The sequence below is a fragment of the Furipterus horrens genome, unplaced genomic scaffold, assembly GCF_987537825.1.
Source record: "Furipterus horrens unplaced genomic scaffold, mFurHor1.1.pri manual_scaffold_6, whole genome shotgun sequence".
NCBI lineage: Eukaryota > Metazoa > Chordata > Mammalia > Chiroptera > Furipteridae > Furipterus > Furipterus horrens.
Window position 1 is genome coordinate 76,249,760 of NW_028327176.1, and position 23,610 is coordinate 76,273,369.

The 23,610-nt window shown below is 37.1% G+C and overlaps 1 pseudogene; it reads left to right on the forward strand.

Moving 5' to 3' along the window:
• LOC150006570 (CCA tRNA nucleotidyltransferase 1, mitochondrial-like) overlaps positions 1 to 16,660 on the forward strand; it is a 41,213-nt pseudogene extending 24,553 nt beyond the window's left edge.
• The last annotated feature ends 6,950 nt before the right edge of the window (positions 16,661 to 23,610 follow it).

Here is a 23,610-nt window from a genome sequence, read left to right on the forward strand (position 1 = left end):
AATCACAATAGGGGCATTTAGACAATCGAGTTAGATTGTAACTCCGGAGTAACCAGTAATGGAGAAATGGGAAGAAGTAGAGGGGTAGGGGAGCTAATTGAGTTAGGGCGGGGAAGCTGATCACTCTCATTTTAGGGCCAGGAAGCTAATCAATTTCACTTTAGGGTGGCAATTTCAGGACTATAAAACCAGCCATCTTTGTCTACTTGGCGTGCACATTCTCCTGGCTGTGAGGGTGCGCCCGACTCTGCAGACTCGTGAATAAAGGCCTCGCTTTACTGCTCAAGTCCTGTGTCCCAGTTTTTATTGTGAGCGTTTCTCACAACCCGAGCTCCATTTGGCCTTGATCAGCCCTAGACTCACAGCTGTGAGATAATGACTGAATTCAATAGTTTGTTTTTTCTTCCCCCTGTAAAACAGCCCTCCTTCCCTATGACCCTGAAGTCGGGCCATTCACTGTATGGCTTCCTCCCCGCTTGCTAATTCCCTCAAATAAACTTCTTTTCTCTGCTCGCTGCCTCCTCATGGTTCTCTGAGTGACACCGTTCTTACGACTTTGACGACTGAGAAGTTCAACTCATGTTAACTTTCAAGTCACTATGTATGGAAAAGTAAGAAATCCTTAATTCATTGCAGATAATCAGAGACCTTACATATACCAGGGTCAGTGACAGGGTGATAAAAGCAACAAGAAAGAACACGAAGAATTTAGGATCACAATAATCTGTTGATGAATTGGTAAATTTTTCTGTGACTCTCTTTTGATCATGTGATGAATGCCCAGTTTCTTGAGGAAGACTGTCTTTCCCTTTACTTTCTTGACTCATGTGACTGCTAAACACAGCTTCCTTAAGCAGCCAGCAGAGACATCTCTATGACCCTTGGCCTCAGCCCAAGCTAAGTAGAACATCACCTGCCCTAGCCTATCCACTGGCTGGCCTCCATGCCCGGAGCCTGCCTCCTGCTTGTTAAAGGCCACAGGTGTTTACTTTGCTGCTGTAGTTGTGCTGTAGCTATTTTTGATCAAAGCCGCTGTGTTCTTTGGAGGCAATCTGTACAAGATCTTTTCTGTCCATACTGAAATCACTAGTCAAAGGAGAATCCCACCAGCACAACTGCCTGTATTCCTAGCAAATATATCATTTGCTATAAAATTTCATCATATAAGTAGTATTTCTCCTATTTCTTATCTATGTGTACTTTGTTTGGTTCAATGTGTGTCTTGAATCTTGTAGTTTGTTTTGATTACTTCCATATAAAAGAAGGTGTTATCCCTAGACAGGTAGCTAAGTTGGTTAGAGTTATCCCGATAGGCCAAGGGTGCAGGTTCGATCCCTGGTCAGAGCACATACAAGAATCAACCATTAAATGCATAAATAAATGGGACAACGAATTGATTTCTCTCTCTCCCTTCTCCTCTCTCTGAAATCAATAAATAAAAAAATTTAAAAGAAGGTGTTCAGTAAATTTCTAATAACTAATATATTAAGGATCAAATAAGATGAGATCTTAAAAGATTTCTAGCAGATTATACTATTCCAAGTTTATATCTATCTTTGTACTCGCAAACATTCTTACACATCAGGGACATCTATAAAGATATTACAAATGAAATGCTTCCTGAAAATTGAGTAAAGTGTATAAAACTGAAAATTTCTAGTCATTAATTGAGGGATTATGATATGTCTTTTCAAAATTCATTTGCCTTCTTCAAAAAGAGGGACCCAGACAAAACAATCAAGCTGGTAATATGAGCTATGCGACAAGCTCTCCAATGAAACTATATTAGCTACTAATAGTGATTAGCTCTGGAAAAGATGAAGTCATCACAAAGCACTCTGCCCAGCGTGTTCCTTTCTGTTTCATGAGGGCAGAATCTAGTGTAAATAATGATACAACTTCCATCTCCTTCAAGATTCTTCCTCTAGGGAGCCCAAAGTGCTTTGCAAATGTTTTCTTATAGATTTTTATGGCTCTGATGTGCTGTTTTGGAGGCACCAGAGAGAAGCTTTGTGGCCAAGGCTGTGCAAAGTCAATGGAGAGAGACAACTCAATCCCCACTGCATAAGTCAAGACTGGCTCTTTCCTGGGAATGAGCCTGCTCTTCTCACTTCCTCGTAAACAAGAGGAGGCTTTGCAAATGAGCGCCACGACCCATGCAGCTCAATGTTAAAACCTAAGGTACCAGTGAGGGGGACGACCTGGAGATTAAAAGAAAAACACAGACACAAGACACAAAATTAATGCAAACCTAGGGGGTCATGTGGTCCAGTGCCCTCAGATGGAGAGACAATGACACCGGCCTGAATCCACCAAGTTTATTTATAATGTTCCGTTACATCAGCTACTGACATCAGCAGTCAGAAGGTAAAACTAACGAATGAAACTTCTAAGAAACGAAACTGATGAGAAACTCCTGAGAAAGCTGTAGTCGGAGTGTTCTCAGCTATCTTGCAAGTAGCTCCTGCTTCAATCTAATAGTCAGGATGTTCCCTGCTCCTGCTTTGTTTCCAGCCCCCATGGCTCCCGCTTTTGTTATCAAAAGGTTACATGTTGCAGACGTATTCAGTCAGGCAAGACCTTGCAAATACCTGACCCATCAGCAAATGTAGACAATCAGGCAAGACCTTGCAAGTACCTGATCCCGACCAAGTGAGTTGGCCTTCCTTTTTTAACTTCAGCTTTCACCGTCCCCTACAAATGAGAACCTCAAATTTATCAGTCAGTCCAGGGCTTTTCTATGCCTTCAATTTTTTTCAGTTATCTAAAACATTTTTAAATGACTGTTATTTCCTTTGGAGAGGTATCATAGTTAAGGATTTCTCTATTGGGAAAATAATTCCCCACCAATCAGCCTGCTTTCTTTGTATCTGTAACATAAAGGACAATGGCAGACACTGAAGCTCAATGGAGAATTTTAAAAACATCTTTTTGTTTAAGGAGGAAAGAAAAATGTTTAGAAACCCAAAAGGAAATACTTCTTTGATTTTAGTCAGCTGAAAATATGCCTGTTTTGACCTTTCAGAACAAGTTACAAGAAAAAAAGCCTAAAGCACTTAGCTTCCTGACCTGATGAGCCAGTGAGCATCCCTGAGACTGGAGTACAGATCAGGAAGGATCCCCAGGCTTGGCCTGCTTGGAGGAGAGAAGTGAGAGGCTGTAAGATCTGATGTTGCCATATACTAGTTGTTGTGTAGTTATAATCTGGTTTCTGACATTTCCTCAGGAGGCTGGATCAGAGTCAACGTTCAAGGAAAGCACGAGCCCTCTGTCATTGTCAAGTCCCTATACCAGGACTAGATCGTTCTTTGTTGTGAGGGGCTGTTCTGGGCACCGAAGAATATTTAGCAGCCTCTCTTGAGTCTATTCAAGGATGCCAATAGCACCCCTCCTGAGTCATGCTATCAAAATTGTCTCTAGATATTGCCAAATGTCCCCTGGTGGGCAAAATCATCCCCGGTTGAGAACCATTGTCCTTTATCAATCACTCTAAAGGGTTTTAAAAACTAACTCTTTCCCAACAGTTGGCTCATGCAAGTGTTACCAAGAATGCCATTGTTCCATGTGGAATGAACCAGAATATCAAAAGAAAGTCAAGATGCCATTATATCCAAAATATTTGTACATCTCATAGCAGAACTCTGCACACACATTCAAAAGAGCAGTTCCTTTAACTGCCTTTTCCAGAAAAAACTGAGGAAGACCTTTTGAATGAGAATGCTTACTTCACTACCTAAGGCTTTACAGTTTAGGAATATTTTCTCCATTCTTTAATTACAGGTGCTGAAATGTTACACTAGCAATCAATTTTAAGATGAATTACTTAGCCCTTAAAAATGCATTAGAATTATAGGATGGTTTAGTGACTAACCAAGCAAATTGACACACATTATAATCATGTTAACATACTAATTACCTGCTGATGACTAAATTATAGATTTCCAGTTCAAGAATAAACTTAAATTTCTTGAATTTATTGTTTTTGATTGTAGAGAGTTATAAAAAAATAAGTAGTCAAACATTAAGAACTCTTTTAAAGTGACTTGGTTTATTTGGTTCATAGGCAGTGCTAGTATCATGAACTTGACTTACAAATATTAATTAATTAATTTACTATTTCACTTTCTTTGAAATGTTCAGCTATTGAAAAAATACAGTCCAACTGAATTAAGTAGGGTAGCTGCAGACAAACCTCTCTTTTATAGTGAAAACAACAAAGGCAATATTTTCTAAGAGAAGTCGCTTGGAAGGACCCAGCTGGTACAAATATTTTGATGCTGCATTAGTAAGAATATATAACTATGCACAGTATATCAAACAAGAAATAATGGAACTGCAGGAAATATTTTTTAAACAGGATAAAAGAATAACCACAGGAGGCCAGAAGTTGAAGCCAAAAGCTTTAGAAAGAAGTAAGTGAAATATCAGTTATACGCTATTACTAGGGAGAAATCGAGAATTAAATACTTGTTTTATTTTTCTATTCACAGACCTTTCAATTTAGATATTAGTCTGATTTTATGCTCTCTAAAGAAGATAGCACTGGATTTGAAGTAAAAACCAGGGTTTTAATGCCCACTAGCTTTGTGACCTAGGGCAGGACCCTGTCAGAGCTTAAGGGTGTTTATGAATTACCTGAGCCACCTCACAGATTGTATATGAAACAGTCTGTGAAATGTGGTTCAGCAAACACACAATAAAGCAACCCCCTACTCAGGCAGTGCTCCTGCCCATGTTATTTTACAGTCTTTATCCTATTCAACCTTTTTTCTCTCTCTCTCTTTTCTTCTTTCTTTTTGCATTTTAAATTAAATTAATTAGGAGTATAATTTTCTAATACATCATCTGTATATTGCACTGTGCGCTCACCACACAAAATTTAATCTGCTTCCATCACCATATATTTGACCCCCTTTACCTAACTCTTTGTTCCCGCTGGTAACAACCATATTGTTGTTTATATCTATGAGTTTTTGTTCGTTTGTTGCTTCCTCTTTTATATATCACATATGAGTGAAGTCATATCATTCTTGTCCTTTTCCATCTTACTTATTTCACTTAGCATGATACTCTTAAGATCCATCCATGTTGTCGCAAATGGTAGTACAGTATTTCATCATTTCTTATGGCTGAGAAGAGAGAGAATTGAGAGTTTAAAACAAATTAAAGAACTATCTGACTCCATCAGAATAGTATAAGAATAACGGGTATACCAGAAGGAGAAGAGAGGGAGAACAGAACAGAGAGCTACTCAAACAAATAATGGACAAGAACTTCCTAAACCTATTCCAGCTTCTTAACAACTGCACTGGTTCTAGCCCAGCAGGAAACAGTTGGTATATTCATGGGGTTTAACTGAAGGGAGTTCACTAATGGGACTATTTGCAGAGGTAGGAGCTGGGTGACAGGAACTCAGTAGAGCACCAGGAGTAGGAATAGTAGGAAGCTACCACCCTCCCCTAGGCCTGAAAAGGGCAAGGAAGGAGCAATTATGGCAAGCTGGAGAGAGCTGATCTGCAAGAGAGATCACCTGCCATGAACTAGGAAGAGGAACAGAGCCATGCTGAGGTAAGTGGGGAGCAAGGGGAATAAATACCCCTTGACCCCTGTGCACCCAACTGGAAGTTAGAAGGTGAAGGAGCTTAAGGGATGCAACATGTAAAGGCACCGTTGTTAGGCAGAGAATAGATGTGTACAAAGCCACACACAGTGACCAGTGCTACCATCCCATAGAGGTCAGAAGTTCTCAAAACACCACTGCCACCCAGAAAAGGTTTTCAAACTCTTCTTCTGCCTTCCCAAATGAATTCACTACTCACCTATTTCAAATGCCATTCATCAGCTTTAAAACAACCCAGTGCCCAGGGCTGACTGTGGAGGCATGACCTGAACTTGGCACACAGGGCCAGGAAAACCTCATGTTTGACTCACATGGAGAACCTCCATTCACAACTCTGTCACTGTATGACCACTTTACTGTCGATTCTTACCAAACTGATGTAGAGATTCAATGTAATCCAAATCAATCTCCCAACAGGCTGTTTTATAGATATAGACAAAATTTACATGGACCTAAAAGTTACATGGAAAGGCAAAATAATTAAAACAGACCCCCAATATTTTTTAAAAGAAAAGGAAAGAAAATCAGAGGACTCACACTATGACAAAAGAGGCCAGAATATACAATGAAGAAATAACAGTTGCTTCAATAGTGGTGCTGGAAAAACTGGACAGATATGTACAAAAAAATAAAAGTGGACCACTTTCTTATACAATATACAAAAATAATCTCAAACTGGATTGAAGACATAAATGTAAGACCTGAAACCGTGAAACTCCTAGAAGGAAATATAGGGAGTAAGCCCTCTAAAATAAGTCTCAACAGCAGCTTTTGGGGTAGGTACGCTTTAGGAAAAGAAACAAAAGCAAAAATAAATAAATGAGACTACATCAAACTAAAAAGTTTCTGCACAGTGAAGGAAACTATCAACAAAATGAAAAGACAACTTACTGAATGAGAGAACATATTCATAAATGATATATCCAAAGAAAAGTTAATATCGCTAATGTGATACAAGGAACCTATGCAACTCAATAACAAAAAATAAAAATAAAAATCCAATTTAAAAATAGGCAGAAACATGAATAGACATTTCTCCAAAGAAGACAGACAGATGGCCAGTAGACATATGGAAAGATGCTCAACATTGCTAATCATCATGAAAATGCAAATCAAAACCACAAAGAGATATCTCCTTACATTTGTCAGAATGGCTATTATAAAAAAGTCAACAAATAACAAGTATTGGTGAGGATGTGGAGAAAAATGAAACCCTTGTATACTATTGGTAGGACTGTATATTGGTGCATTCACTGTGGAAAACAGTATGGAGATTCCTCAAAAAACTAAAAATAGAACTACTATACAACCCAACAATTCCACTTCTCAATATTTATTTAGAGAAATCCAAAACACTAATTTGAAAAGATATATGCACCTCTATGTTCACTGAAGCATTACTTACAATAGCCAAGATATGGAAGCAGCCTAGATGTTCATCAATAGATGAGTTGACCAAGAACATGTGGTATATAAAAGGGGGGACAAAAGTAGGTTGACCATTGTGAGTATGCAAAACACAGTTTATTCGTGTATTTTCATTTATTAATTGTCATTATATTCCATATGAACAACTGTAAACCTACTTTTGCCTTACCCTATACATACAATGGAATATTACTCAGCAATATCAAAGAATGACATCTTGTCATTTGTGACAACATGAAAGGACCTAGAAGGTATTATGCTAAGTGAAATAAGTCAGAGAAAGTCAAATACCATATGATTTCACTTACATGTGGAATCTGAAAAAACAAAGCAAGCAAACAAAGCAAAACAAAATCAGACTCACAGAAACCAACAAACCAACAGTTGCCAGAGGGGAGGGAGTTAGGGGGGATGGGTGAAAAAGGTGAAGGGGAACATAGCCAATAATGTTGTGATAATTTTGCATAGTGAAAGATGATTACTGGACTTAAGGTAGTGATCACATCATGAGACATAAAAATGCTGAATCACTGTATTGTACACCTGAAACTTATTAAATTAAAATAAATAAATAATAGAGATTTACACTATAAAGTTTCAGTAATCAAGACAATATAAATGACATTGTGAAAAAACAAATAAATCAGTGGAACAGCATAGAGATATACACAAATATAGTCAAATGACTTATGACAGAGATTTTAAAAAAGGCAATTCAATAGAGAAATTAGAATCTTATTACCAAGTGATGCTGGAACAATTGGACATCTACGTACAAAATAAATGAACCTCAACCTGTACCTCACCTTACATGCAAATTAAGTCAAAATGCACCAAAGACAGAATTCTAAAGCTATAAAACTATATGAAAACAGAATTTAAAAATCTTCATGATCCTGACTTAGAAAAAGTTTTTAGCTGCAACATCTAAAACATAATTCATAAAATAAAAATTAATAAATTGGACTTTATTAAAATTTAAAACTTTTGTTCTGAGGACACAAGAGAATGAAAAGACAAGTCACACAATGGAAGAAAACATTTTCAAATTAACATTTGTTCTCACCCGCCTGCCGCCCCAAGCCACCTGCCAGCTGGCAGGAAAAAACATACTCGCCATGTTAGACCTGGGCTGCAGCTGAAAGAAGGCGAAATGAACTAGAGGAGGTTTGGAAAATTTTGGACACTGGTTCTGGAGAAAAAAATGGAGGAGCAGCAGACCAGATCCCAGGGCAGACTCAACCTCAGTGCTACAGGAGAAATCTCATAAGCAGACTACTCCCCTCCAAGAGGCATCAGCCAGAGGCAGCTCAACAATTGTCAGAAGTGGGTAGAGTGAGTCTCAGTCAGTTAATTTAAGGGAAGGACCCAACAAAGAGCAACACAACAAACAAGACCAAGTTCTACTAGAGAGTCCAAATAAAAGGTATAAAGGGCATCCCAAGAGCATCATGTTAAGGAGATCAAGGAGTCTGCACCACTGAATCACACAAATTCCTACCACATCACACCATAAAGGCAGAAAATAAAAGCAGATCAGTCTAAGAAGCAGAAACAAACAAGACCAGCCACCCAAAATGGGAAGGCAGAATAATACCCCACCAAATAGGAATAACACCCCACCAGAAGGAAAGGAGGAATTCTCAGAAGGAGAAATAGGTGAAATAGAGGCAAGCAAACTATCAGACATGCAATTCAAAACAATAGTAATGAGGAAGCTCAATGAACTCAACAAACACAAAGAAAACTACAATAAACTTCAGGGGAACTACAAAGAACTCCAGAGAAGCTACAAGGAACTTACTGAGAACTACACCAGCATGAAAAAGGACATAGAAACTGTCAATAAGAGCCAGGAAGAAATGAAGAATACAATTTCTTAACTGAAGAACACAGTAGAAACAATCAAAAGCAGGCTAAACAAAGCAGAGGATCAGATCAGTGAGTTAGAGAACAACATAGAAAAACATTCCCAGAAATGCAACAAAATGAAAAAAGACTGAAAAAGAAGGAAGAGCGTTTAAGAGAACTGCAGGACAACATGAAACAAAACAATATCCGTATCATAGGGATACAAGAAGGAGAAGAAGAGGAGCATGGGATAGAAAACCTAATTGAAAAAGTAATAACAGAAAATTTTCCTAACTTGATGAGAGAAAAAGTCATGCAAGTCCAGGAAGCACACAGGGTCCCAATGAAGATGAAACAAAAAAGGCCCGCTCCAAGACACATCATAATTAAATTGGCAACATTCAAAGACAAAGAGAGAATCATAAATGCAGCAAGAGAAAAACATAAAATAATATACAAGGGAGCTCCGATAAGGCTATCAATTGACACGCCAGAAGAGAATGGTAAAAAATATTTCAAGCAATGAAAAACAAAGGCCTACAACCAAGACTACTCTCCCAGCAAGACTCTCTTTCAAAATGGAAGGTGAAATAGGGAGTTTCCCAGACAAAGGAAGACAAAAAGAATTCATCTCCACCAAACCAGCATTGCAAGAGATGCTAAAGGGATGCTTTAAGAAAAAGAGGACAAAGAGAGAGTAAGAGGAACACAGGTACAAAAGGAAATGAATAAATACCTGTCAATTATAACCTTAAATGTATGGATTAAGTGCTCCAATCAAAACACATAGGGTAGCAGAATGGATATGAAAATATGACCCACATAAATGCTGTCTACAAGGGACGCACCTCAAAACAAAAGATTTACACAGACTGAAAGTGAAGGAATGGGAAAAAGTATTCCAAGCAAATGGACATGAAAAAAAAGCTGGGGTAGCAATACTTATATCAGACAAAACAGATTTCACAGCAAAGGCCATAAAAAGACACAAAGAAGGACATTTCATAATACTTAAGGGAACAATCCACCAAACATATATGCACCCAAAATAGGAGCACCCAAATATATAAGGAAAATCTTGGAGCACTACAAGAAAGATATCGATAGCAACACACTCATGTAGGGGACTTTAACACTCCATTGTCAACAATGGACAGATCTTCGAAGCGAAGAAACACCAAAGATATTGAGGCATCGAACAACACTCTAGATCAAATGGACTTAGTCGATTAATATATAGAACTTTTCACCCCAAAGAAGCAAAATATACATTCTTTTCAAGTGCACACGGAACATTTTCAAAGATAGACTACATGGTAGGACACAAAACAAACCTCAACAAATACAAGAAAATTGAAATTATATCAAGCATCTTCTCAGATCACAATGCCTTGAAAGTAGAAATCAACCTCAAGGAAAAAACTCAAAGACATTCAAATTCATGGAGAATGAATAACATGATATTAAATAATGAATGGGTTAACAATGACATCAAGGAAGAAATAAAGAAGTTTCTGGAAACCAATGATAATGAACACAAAACAGCCCAAAATCTATGGGACATAACAAAAGCAGTCATGAGAGGAAAGCTCATAGCAATACAGGCCTACCTAAAAAGGCTAGAAGAACCTCAAATAAAATATCTAACCCTACAGCTACAAGAACTAAAGGAACAACAACGAACAGCCCAGAGTGAGTAGAAGGAAGGAAATCATCAAGATCAGAGCAGAATTAAATGACATAGAGACTAAACTGACAATTCAAAAGATCAACAAAAGTAGGAGCTTGTTCTTTGAAAACATAAACAAAATCAACAAGCCTTTAGCCAGGATCATCAAGAAAAAAAGAGAAGACCCAAATAAACAAAATCAGAAACGAAAGAGGAGAAATCACAACCAATACTGCAGAAATACAAAGGATTGTAAGAAATTATTACAAACAACTGTATGGCAAGAAACTTGACAACCTCAATGAAATGAACAAATTTTTAGAAACATATAATCTTCCAACATTGAATCAAGAAGAAGCAGAAAGCCTGAACAGACAAATAACAACTAGTGAAATTGAAGTAGTAATCAAAAAACTCCCAGCACACAAAAGCCCTGGACTCGATGGCTTCACAGGTGAATTTTACAAAACATATAGGGAAGAAATAATGCCTACCCATCTCAAACTATTCCAAGAAATCCAAGAAGAGAGGGGACTCCCAAACTCTTTCTATGAAACCAGTATTACCCTAATTCCAAAATCAGGTCAAGACACAACGAAGAAAGAAAACTACAGGCCAGTATTGCTGATGAACATAGATGCTAAAATCTTCAACAAAATATTGGCAAATCGGATCCAGTAACAGATTAAAATGATCATACACCACGATCAAGTGGGACACATCCCAGAGATGCAATGATAGTTTAATATTCAGAAATCAATAAATGTAATACACCGCATAAACAAAATGAAAGACAAAAATCACATGATCACATCAATAGATGCTGAAAAAGCATTTGATAAAGTACAACAATGATTTATGATAAAAACACTCAGCAAAATGGGAATAGACGGAGCATACCACAACATAATAAAGGCCATATACGAGAAACCTGAAGCCAACATCATACTCAATGGACAAATATTGAAACATTACCCCTGAGATTAAGATCAAGACAAGGATGTCCACTCTCCCCACTCCTATTCAACATAGTCTTGGAGGTCCTAGCCACAGCAATCAGACAAGAAAAAGAAATAAAAGGCATCCAAATTGGGACAGAGGAAGTAAAATGGTCATTATTTGCAGATGACATGATAGTGTACATAGAAAACCCTATAGACTCCGCTAAAAAAACTACTCAACATAATAAGTGAATTTGGCAAAATAGCAGGGTACAAAGTCAATATTCAGAAATCGAAGGTATTTCTGTACACCAACAATAAAATATCAGAGATAGAAACTAGAAAAAAATCTCATTTACTATAGAAACAAGAAAAATAAATTACCTAGGAATAAACTTAACCAAAGAGGTAAAAGACCTGTACTTGGAAAACTACATAACACTGAAGAAAGAAATTAAAGAAGATACAAATAAATGGAAACATATCATGTTCATGAATGGGAAGAATCAACAGCATTAAAATGTCCATACTATTCAAAGCAATGTATAGATTCAATGCAATCCCTATTAAAATACCAGTGACATATTTCACAGACCTAGAATAAACACTTCAAAAATGTATATGGAACCAAAAAAGACCCCGAATAGCCGCAGCAATCTTGAGACAAAAGAAAACAGTAGGAGGAATCACAATACTTGACATCAAATTATACTATAAAGCCACTGTAATCAAAACAGCCTGGCATAAGAACAGACATATAGATCAATGGAACAGAATAGAGATCCCAGAAATAAACCCAGGTCTATATGGTCAACTAATATTTGTCAAAGGGGGAAGGAACATAAAATGAAGTGAGAAGAGGTTCTTAAACAAATAGTGCTGGGAGAACTGGACAGGGACATGCAAAAAAATGAAACTAGACCACCAACTTACACCAAACACCAGAATTAACTCAAGATAGATCAAAGACTTAAATGTAAGCCATGACAACATAAAACTCCTAGATGAATAGGCAGGAATACTTCAGATATCCCACATAGCAATATTTTCACCGATACATCTTCTAAAGCAAGGGAAATAAAGGAAAGAATAAACAAATAGGACTACATCAAACTAAAGAGTTTTTGCTCAGCCAAAGAAAACATCAGCAAGATGAAAATGGAACCAACCATGTGAGAAAACATATTTGCCAATGATACGTCAGACAAAGGATTGATCTCCCAAATATATAAAAAGGTACACGTCTCAAAACCAAGACAGCCAGCCCAATTAAAAAATGAGCAAAGGACCTGAACAAACATTTCTCCAAGGAGGACATACAGAAGATCCATAGGCATATGAAAGAATGCTCAACATCACTAGGCATCAGAGAGATGCAAATAAAAACCACAATGAGATACCTCTTCACACTGGTCAGAATGGCCATCATCAACAAATCAACAAACAACATGTGCTGACTAGGATGAGGAGAAATGGGAACCCTAGAGCACTGCTGGTGGGAATGAAGACTGGTGCAGTCACTATGGAAAACAGTATGGAATTTCCTCAAAAACTAAAAATGGAACTGTCTTTTGAACCAGCAATTCCACTGATAGACTTATACCCAAAGAATCCTGAAATCCCATTCAAAAGAGCTTATGCATTCCTATGTTCATAGCAGCGCTATTTACGATAGCTAAGTGCTGCAAACAGTCTAAGTGCCCATCTGTAGATGAGTGGATTAAGAAACTGGTGCATTTACACAATGGAATACTATGCAGCAGAAAGAAAGAAGAAACTCCTGCCATTTGCGATAACGTGGATGGAACTAGAGAGATTATGCTTAGCGAAATAAGCCATGGAATCAAAGAAAAATATCATATGATATCACCTAATACAGGAGACTAATGAACAACATAAGCAAATGAGCAAAATTGAACCAGAGGCACGTAAACAAGGAACAGAGTAACAATTATCAGGGGGGAGGAGGGAGGAAGAGAAGGAGGGTAAGTAAGGGAAAGATTTAGTAAAGGAACTAATATAAATAATTCATGGACATGGACAACGGAGTGGGGATTGACTGTGGGAGAGGGGGTGGGCTGGGTTGGGGGAAGCAATGGGGGGAAAAAGTGGGAAAACTGTAATAGAAAAATAATAAAAAATAAATAAAAAAAGAAATTGGGACTACTGTAATAACATAATCAATAAAATATACTTAAAAAAGGAATATATAAAGAGCTCTTAAAACTCAACAGCAAGAAATATATTAACTCAGTAAGAAATGAATGGACAAAGAATCTAAACATATTTTTTACCAAAGAAGATAAATAAAAGGCAAACAAGCATTTGAAAAGATGTTCAACAACATTAGTCATTAGGGGAACGAATATTTAAGCCACAACGAGACACCAAAACATATCTATTGAAATGGCTAAAACAAAACAAAACAAAGCAAAACAGAAAAATCCCTGATACTGAGTAAAATTGTTCAGATGGAGAAGGACAAAAACTATAATTTCACTCATGTGGAATATGAAACAAAAAGAAACAAATGAACAAAACAGAAACAAACTCATAGATACAGACAACAGATTGGTGGTTAGGGAGGAGAAGGGAGTAGAGGGAGGGTAAAATGGATGAAGGGGGGTGACAAACATTTCATAGTGTACACAGATATCAACTTATAATGTTGTACACTTGAAACTTAGATAATGTTATTAACCAGTATTTAAAAAGTGAAAATTTAAAAATGCCCTCAGGGAAGCAAGGCATGCTGAGGAACAATTCACAACTGACTGGCAGAGAGATGCTGAACACAGAGACCTCACTATAAGTTTTATGTTTTATGTTTTGGTGGTACTTTTCTTTACTACTTTTAATGGTTATAAAGATTTAAAATATAGGAACGTGAGATTTGTTGGACATACTAAATAGAAGGTATAAGATTATTTTTGAATTTTAAGATATTTCAGGTTTTATGGGAGAATTTAGACAAACCTGGTGATCATGATCCTGAGACTTTAGAAGTAATTGTAGAAAATGCCAAAGGCTTGGTTGGAATTTCAGGAGAGAGGATTTGAGTGGAACTAAAAAAATTCTTATTGGTAACCATATAAATCATTTGATTCACCTCATCTATGATCTTGATATGGCTCCTTATGTAGGCTTACCTGCTAATGTAAGTTTGGAAGAATTTAACAAAGTCAGTAAAAATGCTGAAGGTTTTTTTTACTATAGCCAATGACTCTTGGCCTCATTTTTCAAAGTACAGGAAATTGGATTTGAGATAGAAGAATTCAAAAGAAGAGAAAGACCTTGGTTTATTAAAAGGAAAGATAATTAAAGCAACAAATAATTTAGGACCACTGAAATTATTAAGACTTCATTAAAACAAGAAGAGGGTAAAGGGGGGATAAATGGTGACAGAAGGAGACTTGTCTTTGGGTGGTGAACACACAATACAATATACAGATGATGTATTATATTATATCTGTCCAGGAAAAGTCCAGCCATTGTTAATATAACAAGAAAGGTTTGCGAAACATCAATATAACCTAGTAGCCAAGGAGAGTGTACTGGAATATGTATGTATGAACAATGAAGGTTTCACTGTACTAGTCAGTGGGAACAGTAGATGCTATTGAGTGAGCATGTGTACTATGTGGTCATCGCATTCAAAATGATAGAGCAAGTTGAGCAGCAAATCTACAACAAATTTTGTGTTAAGCTTGAACATCCCTCTGTGGAAACCATTGGAATGATTCAGAAGGTTTTTGGAGATGATACAATGAGTGAAGTACAAATAAAAGTGTGGCACAAATGCTTCAAAGATGGTTGTGAACCTGTTAAAAGTGATCCATTTTCTAGAAGACCTGCAACAAGCAGAACACCTGAGAACGTTGAACACGTACGGCTACAGTCAACAAAGATCAGTGACTGACAGTGCAAGAACTAGAAGATGATCTGGGGATTCCAAAAACTACTGTGTCTGAGATTTTGATGCAGGATCTTGGTATGAAATGTGTTGTGGTAAAATTTGTTCCATGGCTTCTCTATCAGAGCAGAAGGAACATCATGTTGCAGTTGCTTGTGACTTGATTCAAACCGCTAGCAATGAACCAGATTTCCTCAAGAAGGTTATTACTGGAGATGAATCTTGGGTCTATGGCTATAATCTGGAAACAAAGATCCAGTCATTCCCAATGGAAGCTGGCTGGTTCTCCATGCCTGAAGAAGGTGCTGCAAAGTCATAGCAAGATCAAGACCATGTTAACTGACTTTTTTGATTGGGAAGGTGTTGTCCATCATGAGTATGCCCCTCTGGGCCAAACAATTAATAAGGAGTACTACCTCAATGTTCTTCATTAGTTGAGATATGCAATATGACAAAAATGGCAGCAGCTATGGGCAACTGGTGATTTGAAGCTTCATCACGACTATGCGCCTGCTCATGCATCACATCTACTGCAGAGTTTTTTGGCAAAACATGAAATCTCCCAGGTGATCAGTGCCCCTCCAGCCCAGATTTGGTGCCCTGTGACTTCTGGCTTTTCCCAAAACTAAAATCATCTTTGAAAGAGAAGAGATTTCAGATCGTTAATGAGATTCAGGAAAATACGATGGGGCAGCTGATGGTGATCCCAACAAAGGATTTTGCAGTGTTTTGAACAGTGATAGAGATGCTGGGAGAACTGTGTGAGGTCCCAAGGTGCCTACTTGGAAGGGAATTGAGGCATCATTGTCCTATGTATACTGTTTCTTGTATCTTATATCTTCTTCAGTAAATGTCTCTCTTTTTCATATTACATGGCTGGATACTTTCCAGACAGAGCTCATATAATTGTATACCTGAAACATATATAACTTTATTAACCAATGCCACCCTAATAAATTAAATAAACATTTTTTTTAAAGACTTCATTATAGATTTGAGGGAACCAAACACAACCCGTTTGTGAACTGTTATACCAAGGACAGCACTGCCTTCTAAAGGACGTGCAGCAGCGGTCTGTTTCTCCTTTCCCTGTGAGTGGCCATAACATCAGAAAACTGGGCATTTCTTTAGGAAAAGAAATTGAGGTGCTATTGCAGCAGTTGTGAGAACAGTGGAAGAAAAGTAGTAGGTACCAAATAGAAAAGAATGAACTTCTGAGTTATGTAAAGAAGACCTAAAATCTATGAGAGCCAGCTATCATAGGGCAGGAAATTTTTGATAAGGCTTGTTTCCCCTGTATCTTTTTTAAAAATTATATTTTATTGATTATGCTGTTACAGTTGTCCTACTTTTTTCCTTTTGCTCCCCTCTGCCCAGTATCCCAACTTCTCTTCAGCAATCCCACCCTCCTTAGTTCATGCCCATGGGTTGTGCCTGTATTATCTTTGGCTTCTCCCTTTTCTATACTATATTTAACATCCCCCTGTCTATTTTGTACCTACCAATTATGCTTTTTAATCCCTACACCATTTCCCCATTTCTTCCCCTTCCCTCTCCCAGCTGATAACCCTCCAAATGATCCCCATACTTATGATTCTGTTCCTATTCTGGTTTGCTTAGTTGGATTTTTAAAAAAATAATTTATTTTATTTGTTTGTTTATTTTATTTTTAGAGAGAGGGGAAAGTAGAAAGAGAGGGAGAGAAACATCACTATGTGGTTGCCTCAATCGTGCCCCCAACTGGGGACCTGACGTGCAACCTAGTAATGTGCCCTTACTGGGAATTGAACTAGCGACACTTGGCTCACAGGTCGACGCTCAATGCACTGAGCCACAGCAGCCAGGGCTTTAATTGGATTAAAACAATTTTTTTTAGATTCAGTTGTTGATAGTTGCGAGTTTCTTCTCATTTTAATGTTCATAGTTTTGATCTTTTTTTCTTAAGTCCCTTTAACATTTTATATAATAATGGCTTGGTGTTGACGAACTCCTTTAGCTTTCCCATATCTTGGAAGTACTTTATCTGCCCTTCCATTCCAAATGATAGCTTTGCTCAACAGAGTAATCTTGGCTGTAGGTCCTTCCTGTTCATCACTTTGAATACTTCTTGCCAGTCCCTTCTTGCCTGCAGATTCTTTCAGAACATTGCGGCAGCTGAACTACCCACCCAGACTTTTGATGTATGCAAATGAACTGTATGCAAATTAATCTGGACCTAGCACCTCCCATAGGATATAAAAATGGACTTTTCTCATTCCCAGAAGAAATGCTGATGGACCTAGCATGATATATTGACTGGCCTGGTGGGGGAAAAGCAGGAAGATATAAATAACCCGCTGAATGTATTGATGGGTAAACTCACCCTAACTGAAATGTGTGTTTGGCAAAGTGTGGAGACAGGTCTGTAAACGCATGGGCAGGTAATTGCTACAGGCCTGTGTGGGTGACTGGGAGTCTCCACTCCCCCCCCTCCCCTTTCCCTTTTACCTCTTCCCTTGCCCACCTATGGGCCCATGAGGTGGATCAGGAGTCACCTTTCCCATGCTTCCCTTGCTCTTATGGGCCCTTGAGTTAGTTCAGAAGTTTTCTCTTTCCTCCACCTCCTCCTTTCTTTTTCTCTCAATGAACCCAGTGTTTAATTCTAGAATGGTCCCTGGGTGATTTCTCAGAGCAAGACTACCTGAGAATTTCTTTTGAGAAATCAGCTGATAGTCTTAAAGGACCCCTTTGTAGATAACTCTCTGCTTTTCTCTTGCTGCTTTTAAGATTCTCTCTTTATCTTTAGCCTTTGGCATTTTAATTATGATGTGTCTTGGTGTGGTTCTCTTTGGGTTTAGCTTCTTTGGGACTCTCCGTGCTTCCTGAACTTGTATGTCTATTTCCTTTGCCAAATTAGCAAAGTTTTCCTTCATTATTTTTTCATGTAAGTTTTCAATTTCTTGCTCTTCCTCTTCTCCTTCTGGCACCCCTATTATTAGAATGTTGGCAAGTTTAAAGTTGTCCCAGAGGTTCCTAAGCCCCTCATTTTTTTGAATTCTTGTTTTTTCATTCCACACTGGTTGAATTTTAAAATTTTTTCCCTCATGTTCCAAATCGTTTATTTAAACCCTGGCTTTCTTCCCTTCACCATTGGTTTCATGTGGATTTTCCTTTGTTTCACTTAGTTTAGCCTTCTTTTCTCCCCATATGTGTTTGCCATACTCAAGCATGTCTGTCAAGTCTGTAAGCATCGTTATCACCAGTATTTTGAACTCTGTGTCTGTTAGGTTGTCTGTATCCTCGTCGCTTAGTTCTCCCAATGGAAACTTGATCTGCTCCCTCTTTTGGGCCATACTCCCCTGTATCCTCAACTTGACAGTCTCCTGTGTTTGCCTCTTTGTCTTAGGTAGAGCTGTCCTACCTGATATGGTGTAAGAGGCGGAGCCTTAGGTATTGTCATTGTGGGCTGACCTATTTCACCATGTTGTGGTGCTGTATTGGGAGGGGGATCTGAGAGGTAATAGTGCTGCTTGCTCAGCACTTGCTCCTTTTCCAGGTACTTCTCCCACTTCCTGTATGGGACTGACACCTCTCTAGCTGTTGCCCTGGTTGTGGTTCCCAGAGTTGGTGGATTTGCAGACATTCTAAGACTGTGGGGGCCCTCTGAAGAAATGGACTCTGCTGAGAGATTGGCAATTTCTTCCTCTGCCCCAACCCCCACTTGTTTTCACAGTCAAAAGCAATGAGGCTTTGTTTTCCCAGTACTGGAATGGTGAGCTGTGTGGGCTGGTCTGGGGCTAGAATCACTCCCCCAGATGTCCCTCCCAACTTTTATAATGTATGACTGTGCTTCCCACCAGCCAGCCACAGCCATTGCCTTGCTGCTGCTGGTGCTGCTGCCGCCACCAGTGCCACTGCTGCCACCACCACTACCACCACCACCACCACCACCACCACCACCACCACCACCACCACCACCATATCACGTCCTCTCTGCTCCTTCTCCGCTCCACCTGCCTGTCTGGATGAGTATTGCTTCTTTATATCTTTGTTTGTTAGACTTCCATGCAGTTCAATTTTCTGATAGTTCTGGTTGTTTTTTATTTTGAGGCAGTTGTATTTCTTCTTATTGTTGTGGGGGGTGGCAAAATGTTTCTACCTATGCCTCCATCTTGGCTGGAAGTCTCTCTCTTCCCTTGTAGTAGGATTTAAGAGACTTCATATATAGCAGAATAAATGCCAGCTTCAAGGACCTCTTCAAAAGAATAAAGGTCTTATTTTGTGAAATGGAATTATATTTCAGGCATAAAAGTAAATTCTACCCCCTCTTAATTTTATTTATATCGCTGAGCCTTATAATTCTTTCGGAATAGTTTCTACTGAAAAAAAGTATAGTTGGTTTCACCAGTCTTAACCTGTCTAAGCTTTATTTAATTTTTTTATTTTTTATTTTTATTTTTGCATAGGGCACTACTATGATTGATCTTAAAGAGTGGTAACTGATTTGAAGAAGAAAATGTTTCTTGGTTTTGCAATAGAAATAACTGGGTTATTTTATACCACAGTTGTCAATGATAAGTGCCAGCTCTTATCTGAATTCCAGAATAAACTTGTACTTGAAAATGAAAAAAAATACCCTGACAATCTCAAGAGTTGCAAAAAATATAGAAATTGAAACCAAGAACTCTCATATCTTGCAGTGGATGCAAAAGTATGCAAAGGTTCCAATATCTCCACATCTTTGCCATCTTTTGGTTTTTGATAACAACCTTCCTACCAGGTATGTAGTAACATCTCACTTTAATTTTTATTTCTCTGATGATTAGTAATGCTGACCGTATTTTTATATATCTGATGACCATTTGTATGTCTTCTTTAAAGAAATGTTTATTCAAGTCTTTTTCTATTTTAAAAATAGAGTTATCTGTTTTTTGCTATTGAGTTGAAGCTCCTTATATATTTTGGATATTAAGCCTCTAACAGATATATGATTTGCACATATTTTCTCCCATTCCATAGTTGCCTTTTCACTCAGTTGTTTCTTTTGCTGTGCAGAAGCTTTTTAGTTTGATGTAGTCCCACTTGTCTGTGGTTGCTTTTGTTTCCTATGCTTTTGGTGTCATATCGATAGGTCATTGTCAAGACCAATGCCATGAAGCTTTGCTTCTTCTGGAAGTTTTACAGTTTCAGGTCTTATGTTTAAGTTTTTAAGTCATTTTGACTTTTGTTTATGGTGTAAGAAAGGGTCCAATTTCATTATTTTGCATGTTGATATTCAGTTTTCCCAACACCATTTATTGAGGAGACTAATCTTTCTCCGTTGTGTATTCTTGGCGTCTTTGTCAAGGATCAGTTGACTGTATATGCATAGATTTATTTCTGGGCTTTCTATTCGGTTTCTTTGGTCTATATGTCTGTATTAAATCTGTACAGTTTTAATTGCTGCACCTTTGTAGTATAGTTTGAAATCAGGAAGTGTGAAGCTTCCAAATTTGTTCTTTCTGAAGACTCTTTGGTTACTTGAGGTTCTTTGTGGTTCTACATGAATTTTTGGATCGTTTTTCTATTTCTATAAAAAAAGCCATTGGGATCTTGCTAGAAATTGCATTGCATCTGTAGATAACATCAGGTAGTATGAACATTTTAACAATGTTATCTTCTAATATATATTACAGGATGTGTTACCATTTATTTGTATCTTCTTTAATTTTTCTCATCTGTATTTTCTAGTTTTCAGTGTACAAAACTTTCACCTATTTGTTGGAATATTTAAAACTACAGATTGAATTATTTAATACATACAGAACCACTCAAGTTCTCTATTTCTTCTTGACTTAGTGTTTGTAGTTTGTTTCTTTCAATAAATTGGTCTATATTATTTAAGTCTTTGCATTGATCGGCATTGTCTAGCTCATACAGTGTTATTACCTTTTAATATCTGTAGTGATATGCCCTATTTTGTTCCTAACATCAGTAATTTCTGTTTTCTCTGCACCTCTGAATAATTTATTCATATTTTCAAATAACCAGCTTTTGGTTAATGTTATTTTCTCCATCGTTTTTCTGCTTTCTATTTATTTTTTTAGTTATATATTTATGAATTTCTTATTTCTCTTTGCTTTTAGATTTAACTTGCTCTACTTTTTATTTTTATGTAGAAACTTTGATATTCAATTTGAGACATTTTCTTTTTTTCCTAATATAAGCATTTAATGTTATATTAAATGTTCCATTAAGTACTGCATTAGCTGCATAACACAAATTCATTATATTATCTTTTTATTTTCAAAACATTTTAAATTCCTTTCAGACAGCTTCTTTGATGCTCATGGCACTTGTGAGTATAACTATAACCAAATAATTTCTAAATATTTGTGAATTTTTCAGATTATTTTTCTGTTTTTGATTTCTATTTTAATTCTATTATAATCTTAGAACACCCTTTGTATAATTTCCATTCTTATTAATGTGTGAAGGTTTAAGGCCCATAATATGGCCAATCTTGTTAAATGTCCCATGTGCACTTGAAAATAAAATGTATTCTGCTCTTTGGTTCTATATGTTAAATGTGAGTGTTTTATGAATGTTTACTAGGTCAAGTTAATTTATTGTGTTGTTTACTTCTTTGTTTCTACTGATTTTAACTCTACTGTTCTCTTCAGTTACTGAGAGAGGAGTGTTGAAGTCTCAACCATAATTACTGATATGCCCATTTTTCTTTTCAGTTCTATCCATTTTTGTTTCATGTATTTTGAAGTTCTCTTGTTCAATGCATACACTTTTAGGGTTTCTGTATACTCTTGAAGAACTAACCTCTCCACACTAAGCGATATCCCTCTTCATCCTTCTTAACATTTCTTGCTTCAAAGTCTATTTTTTCTGATATAACCACAGGTGCTCCAACTTTCTTTTGGTTAATGTTTGCAATATATATATTTTTAAACTTCTACTTTTAATCTATCATATATTTAATATTTAAATAAACTTAAGATGGTCTTAGGTAGATGGCATAAATTTTTGTATTGTTTTAAAATCCAATCTGATACTCACTGTCTTCTAACTGATATGTTTAGACCATCCTATTTAATGTGATTACTGATATGTTTAAATTAAAATCTATTATAGTTCTACATGTTTTTTTTGTTTGTTTCATTTTTTTTTCTTTTCCCTTTTTTTTCTTGCTGTCTCTTAGGTTGGTGTAACCTTTTAAAAATATCCATTTTTTTCTCCACTATTGAGTTATTATTTATACCTGATTTTATTTTAGTGGACATTTCATGTAAAAAAAAAAAAAAAAAGAAGACAAGAGAAAAGAAAATTTTTAAAAATTTTATTTTTATTTGTAATTTTTCCATTATCATTTATCCCCCTTATACCTTTCCGCCTCCTGCAACCACCACACTGTTGTCTTCTTTGCCCAATCCTTCTGCTCCTAACCACGGCCCCCCATCAGAGCTGTCAGCCTGCTCTTTATCAGTGAGTCTGTCTCTATTTTCCTTGTTAGTTCAGTTTGTTCATTAGAATCCACATATGAGTGAAATTATATGGTACTTGTCTTTCTCTGACTGCCTTACTTTACTTAGCATAATGCTCTCCAGGTACATCCATGCTGTCTCAAAGGGTAAAATTTCCTTCTGTTTTACAATTGAGTAGTATTTCATTGTGTAAATGTCCCATCGTTGTTTTATCCACTCATCTACTGATGGACACTTGGGCTCCTTCCAAATCTTGGCTATTGTAAATAATGCTATGCTGCAGTGAACATAGGGGTGTTTATATTCTTTTGAATTAATAGTTCGAGTTTCTTTGGATAAATTCCCAGAAGTGGAAATGCTGGGTCATAAGGCAGTTCCATTTTTAATTTTTTGAGGTATCTCCATACTGCTTTCCACAGTATCTCCACCAATCTGCATTTCCAGGAGCAGTGCAAAAGGATTCCTCTTTCTCCACATCCTCATCAGCACTTGACGTTTGCTGATTTATTTGATGACAGCCATTCTGACCAGTGTGACGTGACATCTCATTTTGGTTTTAATTTGCATTTATTTCTCTGATGTTAATGACACTGAGCATCTTTTCATATGTCTATTGGCCAGCTGTATGTCCTCTTTGGAGAAGTGTCTATTCATGTCCTTTGCCCTTTTTTAATTGGATTGTTTGTTTTTTGGTGTTAAGTTTTATAAGTTCTTTATAAATATTGGATATTAAC